The sequence below is a fragment of the Epinephelus fuscoguttatus genome, linkage group LG4 (genome assembly GCF_011397635.1).
Source record: "Epinephelus fuscoguttatus linkage group LG4, E.fuscoguttatus.final_Chr_v1".
NCBI lineage: Eukaryota > Metazoa > Chordata > Actinopteri > Perciformes > Serranidae > Epinephelus > Epinephelus fuscoguttatus.
In genome coordinates, this window is record NC_064755.1 from 5527490 (window position 1) to 5538957 (window position 11468).

Sequence of the window (11468 nt, forward strand, 5' to 3'; positions counted from 1 at the left end):
TCTATCCCCCCTCTTCACACTCAACTACCCTATCAATTAAAGGCAAATGCCTTTAACTTTACGCACAAACATGCCGCTCATACAGCAGCACAGCACGGCACTGTACACACACTCAATTGGAGCGGAGCCTGTGTTGCGTTCAGGCATTGTCACGTAAATAACAAATTCCAGCACTTGAACAGGACATAGCACAAAACAGCAGCATGTCAATTGGGCCGAAACCGAACTCGATCCCAAAATGAGTCGACATCGGGACAACAGCACATTAGATGCAAGCTTGACTGACACACACAAGTTTGTTCTAGACCCCAAAATAGATAACATCTTTTTAGTGGGTAAAAATTTATATCATGTCTGTAGGTATGATACATATAGAAACATCTTGGGTAGTGTTATGGATAATACTAAATACATCTTTCCATTGAATCATTACATTAATAGAGTCTTCCCACTTTTTCAAGGTATTAATTGGATTATAATTATGTTGTCCGTAACTATGTTATATATGTATGTATGTACAGTACAGGCCAAAAGTTTGGACACACCTTCTCATTCAATGTGTTTTCTTTATTTTCATGACTATTTACATTGTAGATTCTCACTGAAGGCATCAAAACTATGAATGAACACATGTGGAGTTATGTACTTAACAAAAAAAGGTGAAATAACTGAAAAAATGTTTTATATTCTAGTTTCTTCAAAATAGCCACCCTTTGCTCTGATTACTGCTTTGCACACTCTTGGCATTCTCTCCATGAGCTTCAAGAGGTAGTCACCTGAAATGGTTTTCCAACAGTCTTGAAGGAGTTCCCAGAGGTGTTTAGCACTTGTTGGCCCCTTTGCCTTCACTCTGCGGTCCAGCTCACCCCAAACCATCTCGACTGGGTTCAGGTCCGGTGACTGTGGAGGCCAGGTCATCTGCCGCAGCACTCCATCACTCTCCTTCTTGGTCAAATAGCTGTAGGATGCTGTGGTAGCCATGCTGGTTCAGTGTGCCTTCAATTTTGAATAAATCCCCAACAGTGTCACCAGCAAAACACCCCCACACCATCACACCTCCTCCTCCATGCTTCACAGTGGGAACCAGGCATGTGGAATCCATCCGTTCACCTTTTCTGCGTCTCAAAAGACACAGCGGTTGGAACCAAAGATCTCAGATTTGGACTCATCAGACCAAAGCACAGATTTCCACTGGTCTAATGTCCATTCCTTGTGTTTCTTGGCCCAAACAAATCTCTTCTGCTTGTTGCCTCTCCTTAGCAGTGGTTTCCTAGCAGCTATTTGACCATGAAGGCCTGATTCGCGCAGTCTCCTCTTAACAGTTGTTCTAGAGATGGGTCTGCTGCTAGAACTCTGTGTGGCATTCATCTGGTCTCTGATCTGAGCTGCTGTTAACTTGCCATTTCTGAGGCTGGTGACTCGGATGAACTTATCCTCAGAAGCAGAGGTGACTCTTGGTCTTCCTTTCCTGGGTCGGTCCTCATGTGTGCCAGTTTCGTTGTAGCGCTTGATGGTTTTTGCGACTCCACTTGGGGACACATTTCAAGTTTTTGCAATTTTCCGGACTGACTGACCTTCATTTCTTAAAGTAATGATGGCCACTCGTTTTTCTTTAGTTAGCTGATTGGTTCTTGCCATAATATGAATTTTAACAGTTGTCCAGTAGGGCTGTCGGCTGTGTATTAACCTGACTTCTGCACAACACAACTGATGGTCCCAACCCCATTGATAAAGCAAGAAATTCCACTAATTAACCCTGATAAGGCACACCTGTGAAGTGGAAACCATTTCAGGTGACTACCTCTTGAAGCTCATGGAGAGAATGCCAAGAGTGTGCAAAGCAGTAATCAGAGCAAAGGGTGGCTATTTTGAAGAAACTAGAATATAAAATATGTTTTCAGTTATTTCACCTTTTTTGTTAAGTACATAACTCCACATGTGTTCATTCATAGTTTTGATGCCTTCAGTGAGAATCTACAATGTAAATAGTCATGAAAATAAAGAAAACACATTGAATGAGAAGGTGTGTCCAAACTTTTGGCCTGTACTGTATGTGTGTGTGTGTGTGTGTGTGTGTGTGTGTGTGTGTGTGTAATATATATATATATACACACACATATACACATACAGTACAGGCCAAAAGTTTGGACACACCTTCTCATTCAATGCGTTTTCTTTATTTTCATACTTTTGGCCTGTACTGTATGTATGTATATATATATATATATATATATATATATATATATATATGTACGCACATACATACATACATACATACATACATATGTAACATGGTTACGGACAACATAATTATAATCCAATTAATACCTTGAAAAAGTGGGAAGACTCTATTATGTATATTATATTTTATTATTATTATTTATTTCCATTCATCCCTGATTGGTCTCTAGTCTAGTATATGGGCAGCATACTAATTGTTGTCTTGGTTTATTTAGCTATAACCTTTTTCCAAACATTAAATATTGATACAATAATAATTCCCTCCTCTCCTCTACTCCAGTCACCTAAGGGGTAGGTGATTGCGGAAGATTTCAAAAACAGCGTGCGGAAAATGGCAGAGGGAGAGCGAGAGAGGTTGGTCTGTGTGTGTGTGTGTGTGTGTGTGTGTGTGTGTGTGTGTGTGTGTGTGCGAACTCCACCACGTCCGATGTTACAGGATACGACACAATGTGACAGTCTGACGCTTGCTTGCTGTAAGGACCTATCTCACCCTTCTCACCTTGGCAGCATGTGAAAACAAAATGCTTTTGTCATGTCTCATGAACAACAGAAACACTATACACTATCTTATGTTCAATGTGCTAACATTATTCTCTAACCTTACAATATCACAAATGGTAGAAAGCAGTGCACCCCCACTGATCACCGGGAGGTGATGTGAGAATGAAAATTTAAGTTGACAAGGTAGGATTATTCACACACACACACACACACACACACACACACACAATAAATCAAACCTGTCAAACAACTGTGAAATACACTGCATGCTCAACATTATTACGTTGAGAGCTGCAACAAAGAGAGAAAGTGCGAACTGAATCCTAGTGGGTCACATAATTCCAATGAAATACATGGAGTTCAAAAGAGTTTCTCCTAATAGTTTTTCACTTTAGCAACACATCTCTGTACCATTATCACACAGGATGTGTCCGATCTGCTCAATCAAAGCACATGGCCAATAATACTGGCTTCGGCCACCTCCTAGCAGGTATTAAATACGCCAATATCTTGCCCTGTATGGCTTGGCTCATGGGGGGATCAACGCCTCCGCCCGCTCGACACAAGCATACTCGGGCGTACTATAAGTGCGCAGAGGGGAGTCCGCGCGGTCGTAAAATCTGAGCTTTGCGCGCACAGGGCTTGCGGACGTCCGCTTTGAGTCCGCGCGGACCTCCGCGGAATCCGTTCCACGTATGTTCCGCCCGAGTATGTTCAGGCCTTAACGTGCATGTCGCGGCGGAGCGGTGAACAAACCAAACAACACAATGTCAGGAGAAATTGAAAAGATATGCCGTCTATGTAAAGTCAACTTACTAATTAAGGAGCCATTACATGTTCAAGAGTTTTATAAAGCTGCTCAAATGCCAAAGAGGCTATAAGTGAACGTTTCAGCGGCAACGCATAATGACCACCCCCCCCCGGGCTATGACATCGTTCATCGGCGATTTCACTAGATGGCGATAGGACAATAGGATATGGACAAGATCGCCCAACTCTATTCAGCAGCAGATTATTCTTTACAGACAATTAAAATAATCACCAAAATTGTTTGTTAAAACTAGGGATTTTAATGATTATCTTTAGAGTTCAACCCAGTTATCAGTTTGGTGTATTACTTGGCGCCGATAGGATGTTTTACAAACTCATTGTCAGTGGAACCTGGCTCCAATAGTGGCTAGGGATGCGCTCGATTAGACGGCATGAGAAATATTAGTCGGTTAAACCTTTAGTGTTTTATTCATGTACAAGGTCGCTTAACCGTTATGCAGCCACATGCCACTAGTGGGTGCTACAGAGCCGTCAGACAGCAGTCTCCCTCCCCGTGGTAATGCTTGAGTAGACTGGAGTTTTAAAACACCACAGTGGAAAATCTAAGAGACGTCCTCTCACAAAACCAGCCCGGTTTGGCAGCACTTTGATCTAGAAAATGAATTCAGCAGCAATTAATCTTTTTAAAGATGTTATATTATTTAATAACTTTAAGTGAATGTTGTCATATAATGTGCAGGGTTTACATTCATACTAATTATAAATTAGATGTTGTTATATTAAGTGAATTGCTATCATTTCTGTTGGATAAGCTGTAAGGTTCATTGTGCCCCTCATTTTAGAGGCAATTTATCTATTTTAGGTGTTATTTTAGTGGTTAACTTTTGACTGAGTTGGCGTCATATTCACATTCATACCGCATGGCGCAAAGTGTCTCATACTTCTTCAGCATTTAAAATCCGACATGGTTGTTGAAGATTGTGACTAAAGGCTTCAAAGAGCTTTTAATGCACACAATCATTTTTGGGACAATGTTTCAAATGCTTAACAATAAATTGTGCTAAATTTTGACTGTTTTCTGAGTGTTTTCCTTTTTTTTTTTTAGACTAGTCTTAATTAAAATTTTTGTTAAGTCGACAGGGAAATAAGCTGCCAGGAACATCCCTAATAGTGGCCAATGGCTGTGTAGCCTCCACTAGTCAAGCAGGGCTGTACACAGGGCTCCAGCAAGTGTGCTGGGCTTTGAAGTCAATGATCATAGTGGCCAGACAGTGGTACTGCAAATTTCCAGGTTCTGTCACATGACGCTCTGCTGCCCAAAAAAAAAACAAAAAACAGTTGACCTACATAGTGAAAAAGACATCTGTAAATTAGTGAATACATTTTTTGGGTGTCACAACTCCCGCGAAATGACCGATTCCAATATCAGGATTTGATTCATTCAGTTTGATAACATTTGGCAAGTCTAGAAGACCCAAAAGATTAAACTGTTTTATTCCCATTTAAGTTAGCAAAGTGCTAAACCAGAAGTTAGCCACTCGGCCTTTTGGCAATTGAAAGTCAGAAAATCACTCCAATCTAGATTTTTTATGATTAGTTTGATGTTCAGTTCCAGCTTTATACATTTATTTTGATATTTATTGCTTTGAGTTTAATATTCAGTGCCTAAGATTGTTTTACTCATTTATTTTATTTATTATTCTTTCTAATTTTTATTTATTTATTTATTTTTTCGCAATTTGGGGTGGGGGGCGTGTGTTTGGATTGATCAGTCAAATAATTGGGTACTGGCTTTTCCATGCTCTAAACTACCGTTACTATATCAGCCATTAAAAATCCACCATCAGTTGACCTCTAATTATTTTGATCTCTATTTTCTTACCATTGACCATGAAGGACTGGACTAAGTAAGATTATATTAAACAACACAAATTCCAGTTCCACTTCCAACCATGGTCAGAGCCTGTGATGCAGGCACTGAGCCAGTCGTTTTCCATATGCCAGGAATGGCACAGTTGAAGGTGTTGTTTACCTTGATGATGTGTTAGAAGTATGAGTTCATCCAAACTAAAGAAAGCAAACTATGGCCTACAGCTCGTCATCTAATAAGCTCACCACAGCTGCTGCTTTTGTTCTTACTTGCAACCCCTTGCAAGACTGACACACCAAATTTTAAATCAAGGGGGGCTTACATGGAACAAACGGCCCACACAATCAACATATGTACATGCACATATTCTTACATAAAGGCCTGTAAAACTTAAAGGATTTCGGGAAAAACTTTAAGATATTGATACCATGTCATGTCTGTCAGGCAAATGCAGAGCTATGGTCAGTAGCGAGCTAAGTTAGCTTAGCACAAAGACTGGAAACAGGTGCAAAAAATGTAGCCTGACTCCCACTACATCGAACAAAATCCACTTACCAGCACCTCTCACTAATTGACATCTTGTATGATAATTACTACAAAGAAGAAGGGGCTGGGTTTTGGCCCTGCATGGTGAGCCTCAAATAATTTGTCTTCCAGTTCAATGTGCAGAAGTATGTATCATCTTTTGATTTACTTGGCCATTCGGTGGACAGGGTCCTACAATCCATGATACACCATTATGTGTGTTTTCATTCATTATGCTTGATTAACAGCCTGTTTAATTGACATGTCTCTGACTCTTCTGTTCTGCACAACCATTATTCTAAAAGGTGCAGTCACACTTTGTTACCTATTCATTTTGTCAAGGAAGAGGCCAGGACATATCCACTTCCCGTTATGGGTTGATCCCACCCTGTTTGCATGCCCACAGTTTATGCTTATAATCCTGCCCACCCTATTTCTTGTCCTTACCGCTGTCACGTCATTACCGTGCCACTAAATTTTGTCTTGTGAAACCTGATCTGCTGGCAGCACACTGACTTTGGTTAGCTCATGTAAATTCCAGCACAACTTTGCCTACATCAGCCAGAATGACTGAAAACACCTGTGTTGACTTACACAGCCATGCACTTGCATTTATACAGAAGGGGTGAAAATCATCAGAGGATTCACCATACAATATCATCATCATACTTAAGTCATAATACAATATTATTGCAATTTTAAATATGTTGCGATATGCTGAGTACTGCGATAAAGTATACATTCTATATTCTTATCTAATAAAATAAAGTTTTTAGTTCATCTCACTTTAGACATTTTTTTTCCAACAGCAAGATGTATGTAATGGACTGAAAAAGCAACTGATTATATTATTCTAGTAGACAATCTTAAGCTAAATTTGTATTTGCAATATTAATATTTTACATAATAAAAAAAAATCGATACTTGGCACTGTGTGACAATACGATATTGCCACACAAAAATAGTGTGATACTATGCTATATCAATCCCCCCCCCCCCATTATATAGATGAATTCGGCGAGCGATTTGTGTATGCTGCCAACTTGCAGCGGCGCCATTACAGCGGTGACATGTGTCAGTCCTCAATTCATTATGCTGTCATTGTAAACTTACTCTCTGCAATGACAGCATCATGAATAGCTGAATTGATGATGTTAGACAGTGGCCTCTGGTAACTGATGAAGGTATCTTAAATCAATCAGAGACCTGTAATTGCCGTTTTTCTGGTCATCGGAGCCCAGGCGATCAATAAAATATTCTTGAATACCTAAAACAAAACACAAACATGTGTTGTTGTTGTATTTAGTCACGTAGCCTGTCCATAATGATTAAATGTCACGCTGCTAGCTTGCGAACGTCAGCACATGTAACGTATGCTGACGTTATATTACACAGTGTTTAATGATACATTATCTCCCTATTACTCTAATCTTTCCTGCTTATCGCTTAACAAATGATTAATTTCTAAATTAATATCGATGCTCATTTAAGATACCTTCATCAGTTACCGGAGGCCACTGTCTAACATCATCAATCCAGCTATAAATGATGCTGTCATTGTAGAGAGTCAGTTCACAATGACAGCATAATCAATTGATGACTGACACGTCACCGCAGCAATGGCGCCGCCGCAAGATGGTGGCATACACAAATCGCTCGACAAATTCGTCTATAGCCTAAATATATATGACTCTAATACCTAATTTACATGCGGTTTTCTCTGCAAGTAGCAAATACCTGCTGCTTGAGTAAGGCTTTCATCTAAAAAAATAAACATGCATTTTGTATTTTGATAATAATAAATCAATTCTTGATCATTAATGCGGCTGACAAGCCCCTCAAGAAAACGGCTAAAAAATCTGCATCCACAGTGGCAGTTAGTGAGCAAAGCAATACAGATGGCAAGGCAGGCATCAAATATCACAATGTTTTGGATAAATATATCAGTATCGATAATTTGGGAGGAAGCAAAAAAACTTGAGTAAAGATTTGCTGGATAAAACAGAAGAACTCAATCATTTCACTGAGCAAGAACAGTCTGACAAATTCTGAAAATTGTTTCCTGTATCTGTAATGTATCTATTTTGAGACCAGAAAAAGACAACTTTCATCACATTACGATACATTACGGCTCAAGGGTAGCACAACATAAGACTATAGCCTGCCATCACCAGAACTTTTAGATACATTAATTGACATTTGAAAGAAAAAACTTTAATGGAAACCAGTAGTCTTCAAAGAAATGACTATTTTATTGTTTCCTCTTTCTGATAAATATGATGGTAAACCACTGCCCTTCTGAATCATCACAACAAACTCGTCTAAATGCCTTTATGGCAACATCAATCAATACTGATAAGCACTTATGTAGGTTGCTACTTGTTTGTGAGCAAAAATAACACTTGTCAGTCTAAGTCCGAAGTTCACACCAGATGTCTTTCCTGCCATGAAATGGTTAGTATATGAACTACTGATAACACTACTATTGAGACAGACTTATGAGAACGATTTTTGCCGAAAAGAGAAAACACAAGTTGCACATTTAACAGTCCATAAAGAGCAACTACAACATCTCAACATAAACATAAAAGAGACTGTGGACTGTAATTCAACAATTGCCAGAATTTTTCACATCAACGATCCTGAAACGAATCAACAGAGCCTTCTGGATAAGACTGTGTTCCAAACAAAAAAAAAAATTCACTGCTTGAGGATTCATGCTGATGACTCAGAAGATTAAATAACAAAGAGAAGCAACTATTTCTCATTCTGTTAGAGGCACCCCGGACCCCTCCTCATGGTTCTCTTCGAGCCCAAGTTTGGGATCCCCCGCTGCAAATCATACAACAAACGGCAGTGATTGTGCCTGGTGCACAACGTAACCAAACCCCAAAGCCTAATATCATGATCATCTTTTGGCAACCACTGCGGAGACTGCAGAAACCGAGCGGTCGCCACATTTCCACTGCCAATGCCAACACTGTGTCACGATATTTCATAACCAAACATGTCCCTGCTGTTTCGAAACAGCTAACTTACGGTCTCTGCACGGGCTGAAACCACACGGTAAAGTGTCATTTGAAGAGCTGTGCGATGAGGACGTGAATGTTATCACAGCAGGACGGATGCTGTCGAAGAAACTGTGTGCCAGATATCCACCAAGGCCTGTTTACATAGCTAGCGTGATAGCATTGGATAGCATTGTTCACTTAGTCGCTCGCACTTAGGTCACATTCAGTTAACATTTAACAAGCCCAACGACCGGTACCTACCTCTGCACGCGCTTCCTTCGAGCCCCGGTAAATGCCGACATCAGTTAATGCTAGTCTAGCATACCGGGGGCGGTTTCCCCACCTATTATCCATAACAGCATTTGGTTCCGTTGACTAATATTAGCATACAGCTGCTAGCTAAGGAACGCTAACTGTCAAGACCTGGCCAGCGAGCTAACGTCCCTCCTCCTGCTCTAGAAAACCACACTGACAAGACCACAGAGCTGGGAAAACATCGACGATACCCATCATGGATTAAAACCTAGCAACGTCAGCGACATGCAATATCGATAACCCGTAGGCATGTTTTCATTGTATACTTACAGTAGGTCCAATGAGGTTGGTCTATCCATTGAAAACCGTTCGTAATATGTAATAGCAACTCACAGAACTGTGACATAAACGATTTTCGATCGGTGACCCAGTTTCTCTTCACCGTCATGCCTGTCGGACCACTAACCTAGTTTTTCAGCCAATGGCGTTTGTGCCACCGCCGTAGGTGCCGCTCTAGCCAATCAGACGCAAGTTCAGGCTGGGAAACTATGATGGACGTAGTAATTGACCAATGAGAGCCAGTGTCGAACGGAATGCAGAGGCTACTTGTGTGTGAGAGTGTGTGTGAAGAACACTGCATTACGAGACATGTGGTAGGCGTAGGAGCATACTGGCCCTGTGTATTTTTGTTGTGTACCTATTGCCTCCTCACACTGTATTTTGACACTTTGAATTGATTTATTAACTTAAAATGATATGATAACCAGGTCTCTTCACTTAGCGAATCCAGACTATATGAGATATATGATATGAGGGATATAGATAGATAGATAGATAGATATAATATATATATATATATATATATATATATATATATATATATATATATATATATATATATATATATATTGTGAGGTACTGTCCATTATTTTGTAAGACAAGGGGGGTAGCTGGGGTGTGACTTCTTCTTGTTTTGTTTTTTATAACTCTCCCTGAAGCTAGAGACATTTTTCTTGAGCCTCCCTAAGTGACTGGCAGTAAATCCATGCCATAAATGAGTTATTAGATATTTAAAACGTACTATTTGAGGTTTGAAAGTTTAAAAGTTGAAGACGGAAGTCTAGAGTTGTAAAAAGCCTCACCTTTTCAGGCTGCAAACAGTTTATTTTGGTCAAATTTTAAGTGACATATAGCATAAAATAATTTTGATAAAATATCACTATTTTAAGCTAGATTTTTTTTCTGATGGAAGCGTCTTTCGCTGATGATGTGTCCAAGGACTGTCATAAAAATGATAATCCATTTATCATTTCTGTTTTTACAGTTTTTGGCTATGATAATTAGTGTAATTTTAGTGTCATTTTTAATGCCTTCCCTGACCTTCAAGCATGTTTCTTTTTTTAAATATGCAGTCAAATAAACACAAAATGCAACCAGTTAAATTTGTATGCCACTCCCCTAAGCCAATAGAAAAACATAAGTCTCTCCCAAGTGCTTAAAAGATTTGACATGCCTCCCCCTTTTGCATCACCCCCTCCCCTCGCATAAGTAACGGACAGTCCGTAAGAACACAGTTAGTGTAATCTGTTGAGAAAAATGTGTTTATGGTATTTCTTCACTCCTTCAGTTGGGTTTTTCCTTTAATTTGGCACCTGTGTAAACACTCAGTGGAAAGCATTATGATGCATTCCATTAATGAATGCATCAAAGAGCATAAGCATATTTGAGCAAACTCTACATAAACAATTCATCAAAATAAACTACCATAACCCTCCTCAAAACAAGAGAGTGAGTTACATTTCAGTGTTTCGTTATTTCAACATTTTCAGTTTGCTGGTTTGTTCATCTGAGAGTGTTTACTCTTTCCTTCTTTATGGAGTCATAGAATAATATTGCATTCATTCTGTAAAAGGAAGAAAAACGTGTGACTCACAAAGTGCACTGTTATAGTAGACTACACAGTGCCATAGCCTGACCTTTATTACCACTAACATTAATACATGAATCTAGGTTGATCTCTAGAGATGAAATGAAAATTATGATGACTGGTATTCATTTAAACAATATATGAACATAAACACAATACCAAAAAGTGTTGTGGTGGGAAATTAATAAATGTACTGTATGGGCAAGGCAACATTTGCATTTTAACAATTTCCTGTTACTAAATGATCACATAAAGTACACAATAGGAAATTAAACTTTATTAATTGTTATTGTGAACCAATTTGTTTTCCAGATTCTAAAACAAAAATTACGTGTTCAGACCATTTTTGTTGTGAGAGTTGATGGTG

The 11468-nt window shown here is 39.3% G+C and overlaps 1 protein-coding gene across 2 annotated transcripts in view; it reads right to left on the reverse strand.

Moving 5' to 3' along the window:
- Positions 1 to 9639, reverse strand: part of arntl1a (aryl hydrocarbon receptor nuclear translocator-like 1a) — a 50338-nt gene extending 40699 nt beyond the window's left edge. The window contains exon 1 of one of the 2 annotated variants that reach the window (XM_049574434.1): positions 9505 to 9639. The gene's annotated coding sequence lies outside the window, so the exon portion shown is untranslated. Of the gene's footprint in view, positions 1 to 9180; positions 9362 to 9504 lie in introns of those variants that run through there. The other variant, XM_049574435.1, reaches the window with a different exon arrangement.
- Positions 9640 to 11468: the final 1829 nt, after the last annotated feature.